General features: G+C 40.9%; 1 protein-coding gene and 1 pseudogene across 2 annotated transcripts in view; one reads left to right on the top strand and one right to left on the bottom strand.

Annotated features, from left to right (window-relative positions):
* The window catches only part of LYPD6 (LY6/PLAUR domain containing 6), a 166575-nt gene that overhangs the window by 109811 nt on the left and 30696 nt on the right, over positions 1-26068 (bottom strand). The gene's annotated exons all lie outside the window — the stretch shown is intronic.
* Positions 15343-15469, top strand: LOC116269349 (annotated as a pseudogene).

Raw genomic sequence — 26068 nt, 5'->3', positions numbered from 1 at the left:
ATTGCAATAGCCTCCCACCTGGGCTCCCTGCTTCACCTCTATAGCCTCTTCTTAGCATGTCATGTAGAGTGATTCTTTTAAAAGATAAGTTATGTTATATCTTTGCTCTGCTTAGAAACCCCCTGTGGCTTTCTTCCTCACTCAACAAAATCCAGAAGTATAACAAAGGCCTTCAAGAAACTATATAATCAAGAGCCGCCCCCTCTCCCCCTTTCTGACCTTATCCCCTATTCAGGATCATTCCACTGCTCACTATTTCTCACACTTGCCAACAAGCTTCTGCCTCAGGGCCTCTGCATGTGCTCTTTCCTCTGTCAGGAAGATTCCCCAGAGACCCGTGGCATTTGCCTCCTTACCTCCATCAAGTTTTTCTTCAAGGTCACCTTCTCAGGGAAGCCTTCCTTATTGAAAGCAGGGTACCCTGCCTGAGTTAAATCCTTCCCATTCCTCTGCTCTGTTTCGAGGGAGTTCTCTACACTACTTCCTTCTCACCTTCTGATATCTACTGTTGTTTACTGATTTATCTTGCTCACTGTCTGTCTCACCCATGCTGCAGATTGAAGCTTCTCAAGGGTAGGGATTTGGTTTGTTTACTGCTGTAAACCATCACTTAGGAAGATGCCTGGCACTTAGTAGGTGATGCTTGATAAACATTTGTTGAATTAATGAACTAAATGATGGAATTACAGCTATTAGCTGTGAGTGATTTCAGATGTCTAGTCCTTGCCTTATTCTGTGGTTCTGAAGGAGCATGGCTGACATGAGACACAGCTGAGCTCAGGGCTCTTTACAGCCCACAACCTTTCCTGACACAAAGACAGAACTGAAGTACCCACCCAAGATAAGTTCAGGCATGATCATGAGAATAAATTCTTCCACTGCTGATTTTCATTGAATCTAATATGAACTAATCCGGAATTTCTTCCAAACATCAATTGTAAAATGAAGGTTCTCTTCTACTTCAGGCATTGGGCATCCTTTGGTAAACTTTTAAAAATTTTTTTCTCAAAATTTAAGTGTTAAACATTTAAGGTAAGTGGTTTGTAAACCTCAGGCTTGCAAAGGTTTAGCAGTTGTGTCCATAAAGACCTGAGGCAGGTGTTGATGCACAGGTCCTAGTGGTCTCTGAGCCATCTCTGCTTCAATTACCTTCCTCGTGGGCTCCAGTCTTCCAGTTCTCCTGACTCCCAATTTAAAGCTGCTCATCTGTTACCAAAACCAGCTGCAGCATAAATGCTGGTTTTTTCCAGCCTCTAGTTGAGGGGACTCCCATACCACAGATGCACAGCCCTCCTGCCTGCTTGAACCAACACAAACTTTGGTTTATGTAGTGCTGAAGAATTATTTAGAGGGCAGGTTTCAGTCAATTCGGTGAATTCATAACTTCTTCAAATAGCCTGAGATGATCAGAAAAAAACGTTTGCTAATTCTTGGCATCCTCAAATATAATATCTCTCTGTCAAATGTCAGTTACTATGACATTTGACAACCAGTACTTCTTGTGATCTATATTCTGGTCAAGGACCTTAGCTAAACACTGTATAGAAACAAGGATATAGGTAAAAGTTCCCAGGATGGGGCAGTAAGGAGTACATTGCAAGATCATGCCCCGGAAGTGGAGGAGAAGAGTACTTGAGAGATACTGACACTGTGCGTTTCATGAAAGAAGTTTTCATGTGTCAATTGGAGGGTGAGCTGCAGGGCTATGTCATAGGAGGGGAAGACACAAGGTGCCTGGCTCATTAAATACAGGGCAAATTGCTGAATGCAAGACTCCCCTTTCAACTTCTGCAAATTCTCATTTTAAAAATCTGTACAAACAAAAATAATCACTCATAAAAAACATGAACCACATCGCACCTTACAGATAAGAGACATCCGAAAATGTTTGCTAATACATTAATGAGTATTAGAGTAAGTTAAAATATTGCTGTTAAACTGACTACTTAAAAACAGGAGAATTAACATGAAACGATGGGACAAGTCCTCTTAAAAGTTTAATCGGGCCGAACACAATGTCTCATGCCTGTAATCCTAGCACTTTGGGAGGCCAGGGCAGCTGGACAGCTTGAACCAAGGAGTTTGAGACCAGCCTGGGCAACATGGCAAAACCCTGTCTCCATAAAAAATACAAAAATTAGCTGGGCGTGGTGGCAGGTGCCTGTAATCCGAGCTACTCAGGAGGCTGAAGTGGGAGGATCACCTAAGCCAGGGAAGGTTGAGGCTGCAAGGAGCTGTGATCATGCTACTACATTCCAGCCTGGGTGACAGAGTGAAACTCTGTCTCAAAATATATGTATTATTAATCATAGATACTCCCTTGATTCTTACTATGAGTTACACATAACTAGGAAAGTCTTTCCAAGAATAGGTAAAATGGCATCTCCAGCTTTAGAAGGCACACAGAAAAAGGAAGAGACAATATATAGATAGGAACTATGTCTCATTACTGGATCCCCAGGGCCTGACTCATGCCCGGCACATTGGAGATGGTATATTTGTGATGAATACACATGAGGCCTGCAGGAGGCTCCAGGGCAAGAGTAATGATAAAGCCAGCAAACACAGATACAGACACTGGAAGGATCAGAGGCGTCCTAACAGTTTCCCTTGTTTTTTTTGGAGGGAGGGGTCTGGGGTGGGGATGAAGTCTCACTCTGTCACCCAGGCTGGAGTGCAGTGGCATGATCTCGGCTCACTGCAACCTCCACCTCCCAGATTCAAGCAATTCTTCTGCCTCAGTCTCCCGAGTAGCTGGAATTACAGGCATGTGCCACCACACCCAGCTAACTTTTGTATTTGTAGTAGAGACAGGGTTTCACCATGTTGCCCAGGCTGGTCTTGAACTCCTGACCTCAGGTGATTCACCCACCTTGGCCTCCCAAGTGCTGGGATTACAGGTATGAGCCACCACGCCCGGCCACTTTGCTTTTTTATGCTCACGTTATTACCGGGCCTGTGAGAGCCACTGTTCCTTCAAGGTTAGAGCCTACATCCGGGAGAAGTACTCTTGCCTCTCGCAGCATCTCTTTAAGTCTGATAAAGCAGTTCTTGTACACAGTGCCCACTTCAACCTGGGACTTGCTCAGCAACTGTCTTTTTTTTTTTTTTTTTCCAGTGATTAAACCAAGCAGGCAGATTCCTGCATAGTCTCCTTGCAACAAAACCTGCCAGCAGACCTGAGAGACATCACTTAGCATGTTTCCAAGAAAAAAAAAAAAGAGTCATCTACTTCACCACAAAAAACCACTTGCCTATTCAAAGTCGTTTGTTGTTAGACAAAGTTCTAAACCAGGGGTCATCAATTTTCTTAGCAGCAACAGTCCAGACCCTGGTTAAGACGGCTGAGTCCTATAGTGAGATGGCTCATATATGTATAACCATATACAGCAGAAGTCTGTTTTTATGCTATCTCTTGGTCCCAGTGACAAAGGAGATACAAAGGTTTGGTGACTGCACTGTCAACAGTTTACATGAAACCAAGAGAAAAGAACATGTGAACTTTGGATTGCTCCATATTTAATTAAATGAATTTAGTCAGTACTACACCTACAAAATGCCAGATTCCAAATTAGGGAACAGTAGCAATGGTTACATGTGAGCTTTGCCATCAGTTCTGAGGATTTCAAATCTTCCTACACTTTATAAGCTTTATGTGCGTACCTGGATTAAGGTGCTTATCCCAAATGAGAAATTGCATATAAAGACAGTGAAACAGTGGGTAAGACACGATGAGTACCCAGTAATATATTTTTTACTAGATCTTCTACACATGTATGGCATCTAATGATAATGAATTTTATATTAAATTGCAACATTATTAATTGCATTTAATTCTCACAACAACCCTATGAAGTAGTTATTATTAGCAGCATTTTACAGATGGGAGATCAGGTTTATCTGACTTTGTTCTTTATCCCCTCCTATAGAACACTCAAGCAGTGGTTTTTCCAAACTAGGAGGGCCCCCCTACTGAGCAGAGTTCAGAAAGCAATGGAAAAAAAAAAAATGTTCTGGGTCAGAATGGGGTGGGTGAGGGACTTCTAACTCCATTTATTTTAATAGTATTCAGATGAAATGCAGGGCACACAAATAGATATGCACAGTGCAAGTTAACCACCAGAAAGCTCTTCAATCTTGCCAAGTTAGACAGAGCTGTTTCTTTTGTACCAGTTTTAGACCGCAAATCTGGAGAATTTATCTGTGGGGCTGTTTTCCCAAGGCCTCCAAAACAGACCCAGGGCAAACCACACATCCCGGGCTGACACTGTTCAACTTCAGCTTCTGTTGTTTCAGCTCTGAGGCGGTTTCCATGCCAGCACGCAGCCCTTTTGTGTTTTTGCAGCTTCATCCCAGGCCACATTTGTTTAGGTGCGTTCACTATCTCCAGTTCAGCAGCCTCCTCTCAGGCTAAAATAACACTTGGCATATGCACTAAGAAAACGCTGCTATTGTAATTTTGCAGTGGTAGCATTTTTTGAACCAGACTTGCAATTCTGTATGCTTTGCATATTGATGGCATTGTTCTCACTAGTCACATCCTGTCTAACTCTCTCAATATCCCAGTCCTCGGCTTCCCATCATCCCAGACGTGCTCTTGTTGGAATTCCCCCTTCCACCTGTCAAACCCAGTTCCTTCCCTCCCTGCAATCACAGCAATAATAAAAATAACAACAAACAGCAATACTAACAATGCTGTCTCTTTATAGCACTTGGGAATTTCAAATGTCATGGTAACAGGTACAGCAAATGGGCGGACAAAAAAGCATAGTAGAAGAAACAGAGAAACAAGAATATACAAAGAGAAAATGTTGGGAGAACCCCAAACATTTTTCTGATTCTCTTTAGGAAAGGTATTTTCTCAATCTATTTTCAGACCATTGGGATTTCAGGGTCAAAGAACACATAAGAACTTGCCGAGCTTTATTTTCATCATGCCAAGACAGAGGGCAGGACCACATCTGTGCCCATTCAATAAACAGTAGGCATCATTATCATCATCATCATTCCTTCAGAGGAAAAGAAACCTCTCACTCAAGTATTCCCCACTCACACCCCATCTACCTCCCACAGTCCATGACTTCATCTCACCAAGACCCTTTACAATTAGTTTGATACCAACTGTATATCAAAAATCATAGGGCCACCCATGGGCACTTACTTATTGGGTTCATTTATGCTGATGAAAAATACTCAAGAAATCAAGGTAAATCCTGGTTTGTCTACCTTCAAAATAAACCTACTCATACCTTCACCTCAATCTAAGAAAAATGTAAGAAGGCACTGTGATTCTAAACCAAAACAAACCCTGAGGTCTGTGAAACAGTTCTTCTGATGAATCATGGACAACTCCCAAGTCTCTCCAGATCCTTGAAGACTGAAGATCACCTGGACCAAACTGAACATCCCATCTCCTCTGACACCCTGACTTCCTGCCAGAATGAAACAAGCTCCACAAATAGTGGGAGTGAAGTTGTTTTCTTCACTGTTTTCTTTCCTGGTCATCCCAGCACATTTCCTTGCATGCGAAACGAAACAAAACAAAACAAAATGACTTTTTCCTCATAATTGTATTATAATATCATAGTGCATAAATATGACTATGCTGTAAAATCAAACTTCATCCTGAAAATATTAACCATCTATAGTAAAAGCCTAACATGTGCTACCTTCCTATGAGGCAAGATGTTAACGCTCCCTGTTGACAACAGCATAGAGAAACCTAGAGATTATAGATTGAACCTCTTGATTCTCAGGAGAACCTCCTAAGTACAGGAATAAGAAGAAAATTAATACAGATCACTTCTCGTAAGAACATGAGACTCAGCAAACAAAAGAAGGGAGATTGTCAGGGACAGACTTCCCTTCAGTGTAACATTATTCAACATAATATCACTCGGGCACCCACTACTTGTTGGGCTCTACCTAGATAATACTCAAATTGCTGCCTTCATTCCCGGTATCATGGAGCACCAGGATCCAGGGCTAGATGTTACTGTGTCCCGGGAAGTAGGAAAGTCACACATCTACTCTACATTTCAACCTTGACTAAATACTGAGTCGATATCAAATACAAACCTATAAGATGAATCGTATGCACAAAACACTTCCTACACTCAAGACCTGAATAGAATTGAGACTTTTTCCCTTTGTTTTTCTTTTTTCTCAGTCTATGTATTTTAGCCAACAAAACCATATGCTTGACTTCTGAAATAAAGTGATGTGAGACCTCCCTGCCCTGGTTTCTTTCCATTATTGGGATTTCCACGATAGGTTTCTTATTTTTTTATTTTATTTATTTATTTATTTATTTATTTATTTATTTATTTATTTATTTTTGAGCTGGAGTCTCGCTCTGTCACCCAGGCTGGAGTGCAGTGGTGTGATCTCAGCTCACTGCAAACTCCGTCTCCCCGGTTCACACCATTCTCCTACCTCAGCTTCCCAAGTAGCTGGGACAACAGGCACCCGCCACCACACCCGGCTAATTTTTGGGTTTTTTTTTAAATAGGGACGGGGTTTCACCATGTTAGCCAGGATGGTCTCGATCTCCTGACCTCATGATCCACCCACCTTAGCCTCCCAAAGAGCTGGAATTACAGGCGTGAGCCACTGCGCATGGCCCATGATTGGTTTAAGAAAAGATGATGGCCATTTAGCCTCCAGGGATACTTAGCCTCAGGATCAGCTAGAGAAGTTCTAAATGTCCCAAGAAGTTCCCTCAATACCTTGCCCTTTAAAGCAATATGAATCAAGTATTGTCCAGTTCATTCCCACATGGGGGCAGGAATGGACCATAAAATGACCTCTTTAAAAATCCAACTGAGTAAATACAAAGCCTCAAAAATAGTTTCCCACAGCAATTTTCTATCTTCAATTTATTTCACTAAAACAGCTAAGGAAACTGGATTCCAATTAATCCCTTTACATTACACAATAGAATTAAGCTTATATAATTAAATGTTACATGCAGGATTGATATTCTGAATACACGACTAAAGCAACAAATAACCTGCAAGAAAAAAAGTACAGCTTTGCTTCACTGCAGTGTGGCTTCTACCAGCACACCTCCATATAAGCCATTCTTGCAGAGATGACGGATGGCCTCCATGCTATGAAATCTCACTGAGGATTTCAGTCCTCCACTTACTCGACTACACAACAGCACTCACCACAGCTGACCACTTCTTGTAACATTCTTCCCTTGGATGCCAGGACAGCCCAGTCTCCTTGCTGTCCTTGTACTCCCCTTTCACTCCTCTTCAGCCTCCTATTCTGACTCCTCCCCTACCTGACCTCCAAATGTGGCAATTTCTCAGGACACAGTCCTGGAACCCCTTTCCTTCCTATTCTATGCTCTCTCTCAAAATGATTTCATGCATTCCCATTGCTTTAAATACCATGCCAGCAACTCCCAAATTTATAACTTCAGCTCAGACCGATTTTCTGACTCCAGACTCATCTACTTAATTACCTACTTGTCATCTTCAAGGGTGGCTCACTGGCATTAGAAACTAAACATGTCTGCAGCTGAATTCTTTATCTCCAGGCAATGGCCCTTCCCTCCACACAACTGCTCGTGTATGACTCCTGGGAGTCACCTTCAACACCTTCTCTTGAACCTCACAAAGCCCCTTGCCTGCACTCTAATCAAGGGCCCGCTCTCTCTTACTGACCGCAGCATCAGCCTCCCAGTCATGGCCACTGCTCTCACTCAGTCTCCTCCAACCCCTTCTCTAGCAACAACCAGAGAGAGCTCCTCAAAGCATAAATCCGATCCTGTAACTCCCTATGGGGTCTTAAAACCCCACAAAGATTTACACTAAGGACCTATAATGAAGCCTGCAATCTTAGGGAATGATGAGATCAACCCCTAGATGAAAATTTTTGTGTTCTTTTTCACTGCTATAAATAAAGCTCTATGAATTTTTATGTTTGTATGCCCCTACCTCACACCTGAACCAAGTTATAAACACTTCCAGCATTCTAGAAAACTTATGCCCTGTCCTGTCCCCACCCTCTTCAGAGGAAACTACTACTCTAGCTTTTATTACAACGGATTAGTATTGTCTTTTCTTGACCATTATATACATTGACTCATAGAGGTCAATAATTTTTTTTTTTTTTTTTTTTGAGACAGAGTCTTGCTCTGTCGCCCAGGCTGGAGCGCAGTGGTGTCATCTCAGCTCACTGCAAGCTCCGCCTCCTGGGTTCATGCCATTCTCCTGCCTCAGCCTCCCAAGTAGCTGGGACTACAGGTGCCTGCCACCACACCCGTCTAATTTTTTGTATTTTTAGTAGAGACGGGGTTTCACCGTGTTAGTCAGGATGGTCTCGATCTCCTGACCTCGTGATCCACCCACCTCGGCCTCCCAAAGTGCTGGGATTACAGGCGTGAGCCACGGTGCCCGGCCAGATCAATAATTTTTTAAACTAAATCAAATTTTTCGAATGCTCTGCAAGTTTATTAGACCAGCTTTAAGACAGAGATATCCTGGAGTCATCTAATGTCAAATGTCTCAATTCCCAAAATAGTTTGCTAATTAAAAAGTGAGAATTAAATGCACCCAACACTCCAGATGAAGGTGTCCTTGTGAACTGTCCCTCAGTGTTTAAGACAACAGTATTTAAGAGGACCTACTGCCTCTACTCACGGGTTTTGAACCAATCTGGATATTCTGCTAGGGAAAGTTAGTCAAAGAGATCACTCTTTAAATTCAAACAGAGACTTCAAAGTGACAAAAATACAATAGCATGAGCAAAGTATATGGCTATAGTCTTAGGAGAGGAAGGGGACTTCATCAGGCGTAAGGTCTCACTGATAGAGTTGTATTGCAAGTATTAGGAATCAATGAGGATGGGCTGTGGTGGGGCAGCTTGAAGTCTGATAAAGCCTCACCTGCACCCACTGAACATTCTATTCACCCAGGAAGAAGGCTAACAAACCTCTATTTCAAGGCACAGTCCTGTAGTCCTTCTGTCCAGAATAAGGGCCTATTCAAATAAATACCCCAGGGAAGCAAATCCCTGGAACGCCTCAGCTCTCCTACGAGTTATTCTGCCACCTGAAGCCCAAAGAGCCATCTCCCCTGGGTTTGGAATTTCTGAAGCCTCTGTGGATGGGCAGACAGAAGGGCTTAAGGACTTGTTTTTGCTCCCTTGATGGTCCAATAGCCCCCCTCCTCAGATCAAGCAGAGAATCTCTAGGCCTAAAATCAGGATTACATAGGAGTACTATGGCCACTCCAGCAGAGTCTGGCAGATTTGACAAAGCTACTCTCACAGCTCATCCTTGGTACTAGAAAGTCTGCCCTCTGCATCTTCTGGTAACACAAACACTAGTTAAGCGCATCAGCAGACCCGTGCCTCCTGACGCCTGCTAAGTGCCAGGCACGGGTTCTGACGACACGATTTCAGGCGCATGTGCGGCACTCAAAAAATGCTGGTGACTATCACCATGAAAGAATTCCCACAAATCATGGTTTCTGCTTCCTAAATACAAAAAATAAAAGTAAAAATAAAATAAAAAACCATGCTTGCTTCTTCCATTTGAAATATAAATTAACTTGAGTAAAATCACCATCATCCCATCCTCTTTTTGATAAACTAAACCAGAAGATTTCTTAGAGGAAAAAATATTGCTTTAGAATATTTCATGTTATATAACTCCACTTTCTCTTTTTTACTAAACCTAAGTTTCTCTTGAATCCTATGCAAGTAATTCTCACTTAGCCCGGCTAAAGATGCATGGAAGAAAACCTTCCAGATCTTCTGGTAAATGGAGTGGTGGGTGGGAAGATGAGTCCAGTTAGGGCCAGACATCCTTAGATACGTGCTTTGCCAGTCAGTGACAGTTGACAGACTTGGGAGCAAGGCCATCTTGCACAGGATCCCAGCCCTATACTGTTCATGCAACCAAGAGTCGGCCTCAATTACCTGAGACTGAGAGGTCAAGGCTGCAGTGAGCCATGGCCTCGCCCCCTGCTCTCCAGCCTAGGCAACAGAGTGGGATCCTGTCACTTATAAAAAGAAGTCAGCCTCAGTGAGAAGAGGAAAGTCATGGCGAGAAGACAGGAGAAAGACAAACTCGAAGTTTTCTAATTTGTGTACAGTTGTCATTAGCTACATTCATTATTTTTTAACAGACAGGGTCTTACTCTGTTGTCTAGGCCGGAGAACAGTGGAGCAATCATAGCTCACTTATGTAACTTCGAATTCCTAGGCTCAAGCAACTCTCCTGCTTCAGCCTCCTGAGTAGCTGGGACTACAGGTGCACACCACCATGCCCAGCTAACTTTTTAAATTTTTTGTAGGGATAGGGTCTCACTGTTGCCCAGGCTGGAGTGATACATTCATATTTTTATGTTTGCTTCTCTTCGGATATTCCTGAACTTACATAGGAATTGTCCAAGTCTGTTTGTTCTGCTGTAACAATATACCACAGACCGGGTGATATATTTATAAGCAACAGAAGTGTACTACTCACAGCTCTTGACGGTGGAAATTCCAAGACCAGAGCACCAGCAGATTCCGTGTCTGGTGAGAGCTGTTCTCTGCTTCCAAGATAGTGCCTTGTTGCTGCACCCTCACAAGGTAAAAGAGATGGGAGGGGAACAGGGATGAACAGCACCCTCACGCCTCTTATATAAGGTCATTAATCCCACTCATGAGGGCTCCACCCTCATGACTAAATCACCTCCTAAAGGCTCCACCTCTTAATACTATCACACTGGAAATTAAGTTTCAACATATGGATTCTGGGAGGACACAGACCACAGCAGGAACACAGAAGCATTTACTTCAGACAGGGACACTGGGCCCAACTGGGGGCTCCTATAAAGAGTCCTGGCCTGGCCTAAGCTCTCTGTGTCAATCCCCCGGCATAGGAATACCAGATTCTTTAGTTGTCAAAGATCTTTAAATTGCAGCATTGATTCAATACATTTAAGGAGCAAGAGAAGAACTTAGGGTTTCGTCAAGAGTAAATAATTCCTGTCACCAGAATCTGGACTTAATTTCTTAGCAGCCCACCCTCCAAATTATCTACATCTGCACCCCACTTTCCTGCCTGCCTTGGTGAGAACCGTGGCCTGTTCCTGTCTGCTGCTAATCCCTCCACCTGTGTTCCCTCTTGCTTCCTCGGGAATCTCATCCATCTGTTATGGCCTCCTTCATCTGTATTGTTTACCCTCCCAATTTAATGCCTGTTCCTCCTCTTCCCCCACAGAGAAGCATACTTTTGCCTTACCAACATGAAAACCAACAATTGCCCACTTATTTTCACAAACTTAGCTACTCAGTCGTGGACTCACAGTCCTCTTCTTCCTGAATTCAATCCTTCTGTTGGGTCAGCGGCATCTAGCACAGTGGACCACTTTCTCCCTCCTCTTTGAATCTCTCCCTTTGTCTGGCTTTCTTGACCCCTCTTCCTGCCACTGTCTTCCTACCATTTTGGCTGCCCATGGTAGATACGATTCTAACTACATCCTTCTTTCTCTAAGGGCTGACTACAGCCAGGGTGGGCCCTCATTAGCTACATTTGTACTGCATGACACCATGGGCACCTTTCCAAGATGAAATACTAGACTAACTCTCCCAGAAAACTGGAGTTGAGGTCGAAAGGCAGTCAGTTGGATGGGTGACCTCGTTATTCAGGGGAGGGGGGCTTCAACTCAGGAGCTTTGGGTTTGTCACTCACACAAAGCAGTGGAGGAAGATGGTGTTTAGACAGAAAAAGGAAAGAGCTTTGTTGCAATATGAGGACCTTAGTGTGACAGAGTGCCTGCTGTGCTCCTGGAGACTTTTTGGGTCCTAGTTCCAGACCCTTTAGTGCCTGATATCCTAAATTCTAAAAGGTGTGTTTTTGCTTGAGCTAGCTTGTGTTGGCTCCTGTGGCCTGTAACCCTGGGAACCTTGATTATCATACCACTCATTTCTCCTCCTCTCCTACAGTGTCCTCTTCCCCCTAACTGCAGATGTCACAGGCACTCACCCTTCACTCTTTTTCTCCTCTGGGTCTGCATACTCTCCCCTGGTGGTCTCCTCCATATTCACCTGAGCTCCAGATCTGGACACCCTGAAACACTGCTCATCTCTGCTCAGATTCCTACAAACTCCTATAATGCATAATTCCAAAACTGAACTCAAACGTATCACTTTCCAATATTTTGTAGACGGGCGAGTCACCCCACTGTCTACCCAGTCACTGAAGTCAGAAATCTAAGTCAAGCTTCCCTTCTTCCTGTTTCTCCCTTCATAACCAGTGCCATCACGCTGTCTTGAGGATTCTGCATCCTTAGGATCTCAAATTCACTGTCTCCTCTCCCTCTGACTTCATTGTGTTTTAGACCCCTCTCCCTTCGCCTACATACTATTTGGTCTTCTTGTCTCCTAACATCCCTCCAATACTTCTCTACTTCTAAAGCATAATCTGATTGGATTATCCCCTGATTCTTCTAAGGTAAAGTCCAAAATCATTGGAACAATATCCAAGAACTCTGATGATCATTTTATTCCTACCTACCTTACCAGTCTCATCTTTTTATTTTTTATTTGTAGAGATAGGGTCTCACTCTGTCACCCAGGCTGGAGTGTAGTGGTGCAATCATAGATCACTGAAGCCTCTGACTCCTGGGCTCACGTGATCCTCCTGCCTCAGCCTCCTGAATAGCTGGGATTTCAGGCATCACCACACCCAGCTCTAGCCTCAATTTTTACCACTTCCCAAGAAGGCCCCTAAACTCCATCTACACTGAACAACTTGCAGTTTTGTGAGGTCCCAAATGCTCTCCTGCTTCTAAGCCTTTATATCTAATACTCCAATGCCTCCCAGCAAAGCCTGCCTTCATTTCTTCAAAGGTTAAGTCCAACTAATTCAACTCTGTGTCACCTCTTCCATGAAGCCTTTCTTGAGTGATGTCTAATACTCACCCACCTGCAACTTAGGATTAGGTTTACAGCCTCTGTGCTCACACAGTAGCTTTCGCATAACTTTTTCTCAGGCTTTTTGATGATATTTGGTAATTGTCCACTTCCATCTGTGTCTCTTCCTTAAGACTGTAAGTTCCTTAAAGGAAGAGATGGTGTCTTTCTTCTATTTATATTCACAGTACCTGCGATTCAAAAAAGGCTTTTTGGATATCTTGTCCTGGAGCACCCAGCCAGGAATTAATGAGATAAAAAGAAAACTGAAAATCTCCAGAACCAGAATATATTCCTTTCCCTCTAACACACCTTTGAAAATGAGAAGGAAAAGATAAGGATATGTTTTCTGCCATTGTTTTGCTGGCGCTCTGAGGCCTCTTCTTTCTCTTGCTTGATATTGGTCAAGGAGGTTGTTTTCTACGTGCATTTACAGAGTGGCTGGTCTTTAATGCCGCACACAGTCCTAGCCCAGGGCTCCACAATCCAGTTCAGCACAGAGTGCTAGCTACCACCTCACAAAGGTTTTGTAAATATTTTAACTCTGAAAAAAAGGTCTCTTCCCTCAAAGAATCTAAGATCCTGAAGGCTTGTTGGGATGGAGTCACGTATCTCCTTGGCCTAGGATCCTAAGGTGCCCCTCGATCTGGTGTTAATGCGCTTGTGTGATCTCCTGCCCTTTAGTGTGGGCTGGTCTAACGACTCTCTAACCAACGTAATACGGCAAAGATGGTGGATGTCTTTCCAGCAGACTGTATCTCTTGCTGGCTTTGAGGAGGCAAGTTCCAATGCCAAGAAGGCCCACATAACCAGGAACTGAAGGTGGCCCCCAAAGCAGTTAGGAACTGAGGCCCTCAGCCCAAAAGCCCTCAACAAACTGGATTATGCAACAACCATGGGAGCACGGAAGTGGATCTTTCCCGGTTGAGCCTTCAGATAAGATCCCTGTCCTGGCTAACAACTGATTGCAGCCTTGTAAGAGACCCTGAAGCACAGGACCCGCCTAAGCCATACAACATTTGATATAATAAATATTTGTTGTTTTACTTCTGGTAGTTTGTTATGCAACAACAAATAATTCATACAATCTCCTTTATCCTGATTGACAGTCTAGCACTTGAAAAAAAGAAAAAAAAAAACTTTGTTTTTCAGCAGGTTACATAGGAAACCATTATCATGTAAATGTTTCACTAAAAATGAAATATCCTCTAAAAGCAGGCTTGTAATCATTTTAGTATTCTACAAGCTAAGGCTAAAAGAGTCACACAAGACAGTGTGTAAAATGAAGTTCGTGGAAAGGAAACAAAGTTAAAACTTGTAAAGGGGCCCTGGAGAAAATCTGTAGGCTCATTGGTTTATTTAACTTTTAAATCTTATTAAATTTGCAAGATGTGTGTTAGCATTCATGGTTCATTTACTTTTATTCTGACTTCTATAAATAGGTACTCTATGAGCCCTGATAAATGACTTAAAATCTTGCTTGACTTCAATAAAAAAAAAAAATTAGCAAGTTAATCTTAAAAATTCTACACATAGAAATGAATGAAAACCTTCTTCAGGGCCAACCTCCACTCCCTGCAAGTGTACCTCCCCCAGTCCCTGGGCTCTTCTTGCCATCCTTTTTCTTTTTCTCTGGCTCTGTGTTTATAGTATCTGGCATTCTCCCAAATCACCTAGATCTAGCTCTCTTGCAAAAACAAACAGAAGCTACCTGGGGCTCTTTATTCTCACTCATTTACATTCTTTCCCTGCCACGGGGTCAGGGATGTCAGAGTTGGTGGCAACCAGTCAAGCCCAGCATGGAATGGCCCTTATCTACCAATGCAGTGCTTTCCTGCCTGTGAACAGGCCAGCATTTATTTATCTAAAAGTATAAGTAAAAATGTAGGTAACTGCTACAAATCAGAGACTAATGAATCTAAAAGTTCAGCCCAGAGCTGTGACCACAAGTAGCCAAAAGCCTCATACAAAGCTCATATTTAATAAAAAAGGCAGGCAGTGGGTGAAAGGTGGAGATATAACCTATATGACCCATAAAATATATGGAAAACAAAAGCAAATGTGAAATCCCATGTGGTTTAATCATACAGAATGCATGTTTGAATAATTAGCCATCCACATTGAAGCACAGCTTCCCTGTAAGTCATTAGTTGATGTGAGCTGAGAGTAATGTCAGTGTCATGTGTTCCACTAGTTACACACATATGGTTATACCATCCATCAGTATGCTCAACAGCTCTCCTCTCTGCCCTGATAGCCTGGGTTAGTCATCTAAATTGGTGTGTCCATTAACAGCATTTCTGAACTCCCAAGAAGATTAAAATTGGTTGTTGAGGAACAAAGTATAAGACATCATAGTTTGTGGTCCTCCAAGGCTCAACTGTACCTGTCAAAATCTTATTCCTTAATATTTAATTTCTCTTCACTTCTCAGCCTTTTGGCTAAGATCAAGTATAGTATCTGTTCTTATCAGTTTAATATTTAATTTCTATCATTAGGAAGAATGTAATTTAAATTAAATTTTTCTCCTAGGGAAGGAGGAGCAATAATAAAAAAAAGTTGAGAAACACAGCTGTAAATATGTAGAATTCTAAATGAGCATACAGAGAAGAAAATGAGCATAAGAAATGCAGACACCAAAAAAAAAAAAAAAAAACCTTAATAACAATCCAATAACCAGATCCATTTGCGTATTTAAAAAGCAGCAGAACTAGAGAAGGCCAAAGACAGGTTCTGACACAGCATTGGAAACTCTGAACTTGAAGTCAGAAGACCTACATTGAGTCCTAACATGTGATTATAAGTTGCACAACCTTAGAGAAAAGCTACTTATTTGAGTTCCTTTTTGTTTTTCTGTAAAAATAGAATGAAGATGTCTTAATTCCAAGGTCCCTGCAATAGTGAAATGATAGTATTCGTGAAGTGCTTTGCCAACAAGATGATGCGGTTCAGTTGAAAGGTAACATCATCCAGCAGAATTATTTGAACACTGGAGAGCTTTGCATGGGCAAAAGATTATGTTAATAAGCCTAGAGGTGACATTACTGTGAATTAGTGGTTCAAGAGAGTTTTAGACTGATGAAGGGGCTGCTCATTAGGAATAGTATGTCCTGTATAGCAAAACACACCAATGACCTAAAGCAACTGATCTATTTTAAGGGGATAGTAAGAGAGATTCAGACCACTAAGAGATAGTGAGAAAATACTTTTCTCCTATTAACTAAACCAGTGGTTTCAGCTTCAAATCACCTAGGGTGACTTGGAAAACTTCTGAAAAATGTCCGAACCTGGAAGATTGTGAGTACTCCAGAGATGCTACGGAGTAAGTGAACACTGACAAAGTTGCCGTGAGATCTGCATTCTCATACGCTACTGGTGGGAGTGTTCATTAGTACAGCCTTTAGGGAATACAATCTATTAATATGCATCTTTTTTGGTTTGGTTTGATTGTAATGTTTTAAGTTGGTACCCTTCCTGGAGTAATTCTATGTCTAAGAATTCATATCAAGGAAACAATGAGAGAGGAACAAAAATGCATCCATAAGCATGCCCCTCAAAGTAGCATTTTATGTCTGTATGTTGCACCAATCAGGATAGCTTGACTTTCTTTGAACATGCAAGGAAAAAAAAAATCTACTCTGTAAATCCATGTTGTGTGCGGGAATATCTGACAAGTAAACAAAAGAAACAATAAATAAAAACAAGATGCTGCAAAAGTCAGGTGTGTCTCAGCCAAAACTCATTAATTTTTCAAAAAGTTGAGAATGTACCAATGAATTCAGGTCTGGTCAGGTCAGGCCTTCCATCATCCTGGTGATCTCAACTAACCTCAAAATCAAACAGCAGACAATTAGCAATTAAAGCATCTTAAAGGAATAAGTAACATTGCAGGCTAAGGCAGGACAGGGAGAATAAGAATCAAATGTATTTCACTGGCTTTCTTTTTAAATTCCCTATCTTCTTGAGTCAGGACTCCCCAGGATTTGCAACTCAACACTGGCCTAAGACTCTCCGCCACAAATGACTTTGCATTCTCAAGAGATTAACTGTTCACTCAAAGCCCTTCTGAAAAGCTGCTGAAATCATTGCAAATCTTCTGTAAGTCCCACCTTCCTATGGGCTACAAGATAAAAATATTAGCTCAGGAGTGAGATAAGAAAGCCTCATTTTTTTAAAAGTAGGAAAGAAAATAAAGTTCTATGAAGGAGACTAAATTCTGAGCTTTCAGATTTTTAGTGTCAACAACCCAAAATATAAGAATGAGAACAAAAGAGCATTTTTATCAAATGCATTTAGCAAATATTATTAAGCCCCTAGTCACCAAATGAGTCAGACCAGCCAGGTAATCCTGGTATGAGGAAATCTGCAGAAGATATACATCAAGCAAATATATACTGATAAATAGCATATGTGTAGTGCCTGCTGTTTCTCAAAGTACTTTCTCATGTGATTTATCATTCAGTCTTCATATTAACCCCATAAGGTAAGCACAAAAAGAATGATTTAACAAAGACAGGCACACAGATCTAGGTTAGCTGACTTGCCCACATTTACAGAGTCAACTGATTAGTGTAGGCATCAATATTCAAATCTAGCTCTTTCAATTTTCTTCACAACATATCACACTAGGACAGCACACATGAACTCTATATATGTGACATGAGAACATGACTAAGCAGGACAGAGTGCTGTGGCCACAGACCTAGGAGCCAGACTGCTCACTTCCAAGTCCCAGTGCCATCACCTATTGGGTAGTGTGATTGGGGGAAAATTATCAAAACACTTTGTGCATCAATCTCCTCATCTGCCAAATAGGGATAATAACGGTGCCATAGCGTGATTATGAGGATCATATATAAATGTTGACCACAGTGACTGGCACACAGCAAAAGGTTCAACAAATGTTAGCTTTCATCATCATGGGCGTCGAGAACAATTCTCTGATTAGTCAAGGTCAGATGCAAATACACTGAGCCCAACTGTATGTTACATGTGTGTAAGTGCTGCTGATGGGGCTCAGACCATACTAACCCAAAACATGGCACTGTGGCGGACTGAAACTTTAAGGCTAAAGGAATGTCAGAAAAATTCCTTCAGTAGCAGGAAGGTCTCTCTGACCCGCCTCCATACTTCTCCCCGAAAGCTGGTCAAGAAACCTAGGAAGAACTTACTGACCTTCCCTTGAAGGAGATCATTGACCCTCATCTAAGAGGTGCTTCCCTATACCAGGAGAAAAGGAACTTCCTTGTCTCTGAAGATGAAGGGTCACTGTTTTGAGTTGAACGTGTCCCCCAAACTGCATGTGTTGAAAACTTAAATCTCCCATGCAACAGTGTTGAGAGGTGGGATCTTTAAGAGGTGACTCGGAATGCATTAATGCCATTAGTTTCAGAGTGGGTTATTTATCATAAGAGTACATTCCTAAGAAAATAATGAATTCTAGCCCCCTTCACTTCTCACTCTCTCACAAGCACTCTCCTTCCCTTCTACCTTCCGCCATGGGATGATGCAGCAAAAAGGCCCCCCGCAGATGCCAGATCCTTGATATTTAACTTCTCAGCCTCTGGAACTATGAAACAAGTAAACTTATATTGTTTGTAAGTTGCCCAGTCTCAGCTATTCTGTTGTAGCAGCACAAAATGGATTAAGACAGTTACGGAGCAGAATCTGAACAAACAGATCTTTCTAAGTTCTCCTCAATTTATTCCCATTACATTATGCCCTTTTTATCCTACCATACTTCTCCACTACTATCCACTCATTATCAAACCTAGCCTACAAATACTCAGGTTTACCCATTTCTGTGGGTCTCAATTTCCTTATGAAGGCTCCCACATCACATAAAAATTTATTAAATAAATTTGTATGTTTTTTTTCTTGTTAATCTGTCTTTTGTTATAGAGGCCTCATCCATAAACCTACAATGGGTAGAGAAAAAAATATTTTTTCTCTCCTCCACTGCATTAGTTTCCTATTGCTGCTGTAACAAACTACCACAAAATTAACAGCTCGAAACTTACACAAACATGTTATCTCAAAGTTCTAAAGGTTAGATCCAATATGGGTCTTACTGGGCTAAAACCAAGCATCTGCACAGCTTCATTCCTTATGGCAGCTTTAAGGGAGAATGAGTTTCCTTGCCTTTTCTAACTTCCAGAGGCTACATGCACTCCTTGGCTCATGGTGCCTTCCTTTATCTTCAAAGCACATCATTGCAACCTCTGCTTCTTCTGACTATCCCCTCTCTTCCCCTGCTTCTCTCATCACATCATCTTCTCTGCTCCAACCCTGCTGCCTTTCTCCACCATGATAAGATAATAGCCCCATCTCAGGATCTTTAACTTAATCATATCTAAGAAATCCCTTTTACCAGGTAAGGTAACATACTGACAGGCTCCAGGGATTAGAACATGAAAATCTATAGGGGACCATTATTCAGTCTACCACAGGTACCAAGGATATAAAAATGAATTTGATACAACTGCTGAGCTCAAGGACTTCACAAACTATTGAGTAAAACAGACATATTCAAAAAGAAAATTAATTCTCATGCACATCAGACTACAGCACTCAGTATGGTTAGAGAAGAAACATAGTGCTCTGTGGGTAACAGAGGATCCATCTGTTTATCTCGACCAAGAAAGGAAAGGAGGCCTCATAAAGAAAGTGATGTGTTTAAGAGACCAGAATACGCCATCTCAAAGTATGCCTCTTTGGCATAAAGATTATTTCAAGCTGATTATTTTGAACACTGAAAACACAGGAGAAGCTCTAAAAGCAGGGCAGAAGTTACCCTTTTGTAGGAAAGTTTACATCTGTAAAGGAAATCTCTGTTTGTAACTGTGTCACCTTCTCTGCATCAGGAAAGATGACTCTAAATCACTACAGACTCGTATTAATGGAGAAGGCACCAATTTAAATCTATATAAGGAATCTTACCCTTGTGTCTCATGCTTTTCCTGGTTACCTCCCATAACCGTATCCCTCAACAGCTTTCTTTGTTTTAGCTAAAGATGGAATTTAAGACTGAATTCAAATCTACCTTTTTGAGATTTACTCATTTATCTCCCATGTATATATGAACTATATGTGTTAATAAACTTGTGTTTGTTTTTCCCATCTTAATCTGTCTTTTGTTACAGGGGTCCACTCCAATTAAGAATTATGAAGAACAAAGGAAAACAACTTTTCTTCTCCTACACATGCAGAGAATTGAGCACTGATGTGTGCTCAAATTGAGGTGATGAAGGGCATCCCAGGAAAGTACGTTGGAAAGTTAGGAACATTGAATGGGCTGGTGTGATCAGAGTCTTGGCAGATAAAAGGAGTAGAAAATGGTCAGAAGAAAATGTTGAAGAGGGACATCAAAGCTATATTGTGAAAGGCTACAGCTAGAGAAAGGGACTTTTCAATAGAATGAAAGGCCACTGAAGCCTGGTAAACCCATCATTCAGATTTATGTTTCAAAAAGAAAACTCCAGAGGCAGTGGAGACAGTGGATTGCAGAAGGCAGAACCCAATTAAAAAGCTAATTTAATAGTCCAGAGGGGAAAAAAAAACAAAACAAGGAAAGACTAAATTAAGGAAGTAATGTAGGAAATAAAAGCAAATATAGATGTGAGAGACATTTCCAAAGTGATACCAACAGGACTCGATGACTAGCTGAATGCTGTATAAGATGGAGACAAAACTGATGCTGAAATGACTAGCTCAAGTGCATGGTAGATGCCTGATGCCACTGAGGTGTCAGAGGCATTTGAACCACAGTAACTCCATCTTGAATAGGGTCTGGATAAAATAAGGCTTAGACCTACTGAGCTGCTTTCCCAGGAGGTTAAAATTAAGGCATTCTTAGTCACAGGATGAGACAGGAGGCTGGTACAAAACACAGGTCAAAAAGACCCTACTGATAAACAAGTTGTGGTAAAGAAGCTGGACAAAACCCACCACAGCCAAGATGGTGACAAAAGTGACCTCTGGTCATCCTCACTGCTCATTATACACTAATTATAATGTATTAGCATGCTAAAAGACACTTCCAACAGCACCATGACAGTTTACAAATGCCACAGCAACATCAGGAAGTTACCCTATATAGTCTAAAACAGGGAGGAACTCTCATTTCCAGGAACTGCATACCTCTTTCCCAGAAAACTCATGAATAATCCACCTCTTGTTTAGCATATAATCAAGAAGTAACTGTAAGGATTCTCGAGTGAGCAGCCCATGCTGCTGCTCTGCCTATGGAACAGCCATTCTTTTGTTTCTTTACTTTCTTAATAAACTTACTTTCACTTTACAATATGAACTTGCCACAAATTCTTTCTTGCACGAGGTCCAGGAACCCTCTCTTGGGGTCTGGATTGGGACCCCTTTCTGGTAATAGAGGGATACAAAAAGCAGAGAAAGAGGAAGAAGTTCATGAAGGGCTATGTTTTAGATATGCTGATTAGAACCTTTCATGGAGTTAACTCTAAGAAAAAGAAAAACCAGGAAGAAATGCCATCTACATATCTGAGAGACCTAAAGGAGTTAAAAGACCTGGCTTCTGGCCCTTCTCTGTCATTTAATAGCCTTGTGATGTCAAGTCACTCAACCTCTCAAGGCCTTGGTTTCACCATCTGTGAAGCAGCAGGTTGGGATATGAGATAATCATTAAATTCCCTTCTAATATTTATATGTGTCTAATATCTGAGTCATTATTTTCTCCTCAGTTTCAGACGTTTTTCTCAGCCACTCTTGACATTAGCCACTAACAGAAAATCCAGTGGCTCCTAATTTTCAACTAAAGAGCTAAAGTTTAAAAGGAGAAGCTAAAGACACTAGCAATCACTGTATGCCTACTGCGTGCCGGGCACTCAGCCTGCTATACTCTCCTCCAGCTGCTTCTCCCATTAGCCTGGACACCCCCAAAGGAATCTCAGAAAAGCCCTGAGTCATGAAAACTGAAGACGTGCATGGAAATCAAAGATGTGCAGTCATGGAAATCAAAGATAGACACATATAATGTCAATTTTGTTTTCCATTTCTGTTTTATGTTCCATTCCCAAACACTCCTTTTAAAATATGTTTATGCCAGCAGCACAACAAATGAGTTTTTTTTTTAATTTGATACTGAAAAATTACATAGGGGATCATGGGAGCATAGAGATGGAGGAGGTAAGTATATTTTTCAATCGTTTTATTTAAAGAATAATAAATTGAGATAGTACTGTAATGAGGTCACTGATATTAAGGACTCCACTTAAAACTCAGTGGTTTCCACTACCAATAGCAATAATTCTCAATGGGGAGGAAGCAAGGACTTATCATAATCACCTCGTGGGTTTTTTAAATTATTAATGTGCCCCTTTCCTCCACCCAACAAGATTCTGATACTTCCCCAAGTTGACGATCACAGGAATATTCATCCTCCTGTTAAATTTAATATTGTAAACCAAAAACACTGCAATACTACTAATATCTAGAATAAAATTCAAATTCTAGTCAAATATATATATATATATTTAGAAAAAATATATATATTTGCATATTCATCTCTGATTAGGCTCTATCCCACCTTTTTTGTGTCCCACTTCTAGATACTCACTCCCTTACACATTTGACTCTAAACTTCAACAAACAACTTCCCCCAATTGCCCATGCTGCTTTATGCTCTAAGACTTGATTCACATTCTTTTGGCCTTCCTTCTGGCCCTCTCTGGGCACTCCCAGTTAGCATAAGTGGCTTACTTCAAATGTTATCTTCTAGTTAAAGCAATCCCCGAATGGAACCAGCCAGTCCCTATCTTTGTGTCCCCACTGTACTTCATGTCATGATTTATCTAACTATTAAAGACTTATTACTTGTCTATACGTCCCTAGTATGTTTTAGGTTCCCAGAGGTACAGTAATCGATGTTTGCTGATTGAGTGAATGAATATGATAATATAATAGGAAGAAACAGCAAGTGTATTATTTGTTCTCTTTAAGGCAAGGATATGTTCAAAATCAATTTATAGGTCCAGAAAACATTATTTTGTTTATTTACTATTAACAGTTAAAGGTAAGAACTTCGAAGGGTAGTACTATTTTTGAAATATAATGTATTTCAGCCAAGCACAGTGCCTCACACCGGTAATACCAGCACTTTGGGAAGCCGAAGCAGGCAGATCACCTGAGGTCAGGAGTTTGAGACCAGCCTGGACAACATGGTAAAACCCTGTCTCTACTAAAAATCCAAAAATTAGCCAGGCATAGTGGCACACATTTGTAACCCCAGCTACTCAGAAGGCTGAGGCAGGAGAATCACTTGAACCCGGGAGGCGGAGGTTGCAATGAGCCGAGATCGTGCCACTACACTCCAGCCTGGACGACAGAGTGAGACTTTGTCTATTAAAAAAAATAATAAGAAGAAAAGAAAGAAATATAATGTATTCCATGATTTAGAGAGCACAGAATGAACCAGGCACACAAAATGGTCACGAAAATTAATTGAATGAAGTGTTTTTAAACTGTATTTATTCTACCATCATGTCAAAATCAAAGAGTAGAAATTGAATTATCACCACCTTAAAGTTCATGCTGTAGTGAGATTATAATTTGTAATCCTAAAACAGTGGGACATTTGTTTTTGTTTCATCTGTGCTGAAACAGGTACAGTTTTAGCCTTTGGGGATATATTTATGGCCATGTCAGTCAACAGGCCCAGAGAAACAGCTCTCAGGGAATATGATAGTTACTGATGGCAAAAACAAAGTAACCATGTTAACACGTGCCAGGTGAGATTGTTATTGATGTGCCCACTATTAGATGGAACCCTGGAAAAAAGTGTCAGGAGACTATGTGTCCAAATCCTCCCTCAATCCTAAAAGACAATGCCTTTTCCTGCAAAAAGTGCTTACTCAGTGTCAATCACAATGCAAACAAATCACACTGTGACACAGGCACTTGAAGTTAAAGCTCATAAAGCTCTCTTTAGTAGAAGAAAAATCTAATTCAATGGTTAAATGCCAATCAGGGTAGATAACTAGGCAGGAACTGAAAACACAAGGCTTAAAAATCTACTGCAACTCCTTTGGAAACGCATTACTACTGAATGGCTGTCAGAATTAGAACATAAGTGTGTTAGCACCATTAACCTGGGGGAAAAAAAAAACCAGAATGGCTCCTATTTAAGCAAACACAAAGAATCCAATTAAAGTTTTGAAGAGTCGCATGTTAAAATAGTTTGTAAAACTTTCTCAGCCTAAAAGTACAGACGAGTGAATTTGGATAATGAAAACAAATTAGTAAACAAAGAAAAATCAAAATTGCTTTATCTACAACTATTACACAATGTTATACATACTTAAAGAATCAAATATCTCCTATAGTAGTCAAGAATATTTGGACTTGACTGAACCACTCATCCTGAAAAAACATTTAGCCTTTAAGAAAAGGGCATCATTTCCTTGGACAAGCAGATTGTGAGCTTTACCATTTAACTTTTCCATCTGCCTTCTCCTGAGTTGCCACTTCCTCCTGCATGACAAAAAGGAAGATGAGGGTCATTGGGCTCAGGAGAAAGGATCAGAAGAGATCTGCTCTAAATCACCAACACAGAAATTCTCCTCCTGTCTACAGTATGTCTTGCCCCAAGTTCTTTACCAAATCATGAAAAGAAATGGCACTCAGGCTAGAGGTAACGGGGAAGAAAGAAGATATCCAGAAAAGGCCAGTAGTCATACTTGGGAAGACTGAGGTGATGTGTCCATGTAGGGAAGGAAAACATCTCGTGTGTTTGAAGTTTCTCCAGCCCACAGTGATTTTTCTTTTACTAATACATAGAAATGGGGTCACCAATGACAAGTTTGTACAATGTGGTCCTACCTCCAGCCACAACTAATTGGTCCATGTTGATATCTGTCCCAAGATAGGCCAATGAGCTCTCTTCCCTAGGATTGTTGAGTCTGGTACTGGAAAAAGCATCAGTCAGTCCTAAATGGTGGCATAAACTATGACATTTGTACATTTCAGGAGCATCTGAGGATATCACTCCCACCTTGTTTGCATATTTGTTTTGCATTAAGAAAGAATGAAACCAGTAAGATGATAGAAAAAAATAAAAAGGTGGGGAAAGAGTATTAAATGCTCTCAAGTCCCTGCTATTGCCCTGTTCTTCCAGCATTTTGACTATTTAATTCTTCTTTCAATTTATTTTACACTTAATAACATAAGACAGGGGTGGCACAGTTCATCACCATAAAAATTTATTCCTAGGTAAGCACACAGACCCGGAGTACAAAGACCAATCCTCACAGAGTCCACAGAGAGCAAGCCAAGTGAAAGAGAAAGACACATGAGATAAATGTTCCTAAGTTAATTTGAGCCACGTATTTGCTGCTTACAAACAAGATTCTAAATACTTGATAAGAAAAATAAAAAGATTTTATTCCTGGGTACCTCTGAACATAAGAGGAGACTTAAGGGGATGACTAGAGAAGTAAAGACCTCCATGACATTTGGGAGTATACACAAGTCCCTTGTCTTGCTGACCGCTGGGTTCCTTGGGAACTGATCACTCATGTATGTGGATATATGTGCATATGTATGTATGTAGGTTTATGACTATCGGGTCTTAGCACCAGAGGCTAAAGCCAACATCTCCTCTCTGATTCAATGCAATCTCAAGATAACATAAGATTATTTTGGAAGGGTAACAAAAACGATTTTGAAGTCCTCAAAGAAGTTCTAAAAGTTTCTAATTTTCTAAAACTGTATGCAAGACTTTGACAAAGTATATAAAATGCTAATGGTTATAAGATTAATTGAAGACCATGTCTCATGCAGCTGATCAGAACTGACAACTGAGGCTGACTTAATTCCTATCATATCAATGTAAACTATGCATTTTAGCAAAAGGTGATGTTACCAAAAAGATGTATGCTTCTACTGACACTAGCAAGTTTTGTTATTTAGAAATAAAATGCTGAGACTGATGGTAGTTTTCTTGGGCACATCTTGGTACACAACTCTATGAGCTTGCAATATTAAAAACACTCCAGATTAACATTTAATGTAACTTTGAAAAGATTAAGCCATTTACCAGGAACAGTTTTATCCCACAGGAAAAAATATAATTAATTAAACAACTTTTAATTATATAAATTCTAGTTTTCTTCGTTTG

The sequence above is a fragment of the Papio anubis genome, chromosome 10 (genome assembly GCF_008728515.1).
Source record: "Papio anubis isolate 15944 chromosome 10, Panubis1.0, whole genome shotgun sequence".
In the NCBI taxonomy this organism is placed as follows: domain Eukaryota; kingdom Metazoa; phylum Chordata; class Mammalia; order Primates; family Cercopithecidae; genus Papio; species Papio anubis.
This window is presented reverse-complemented; position numbering and strand designations above follow the sequence as displayed.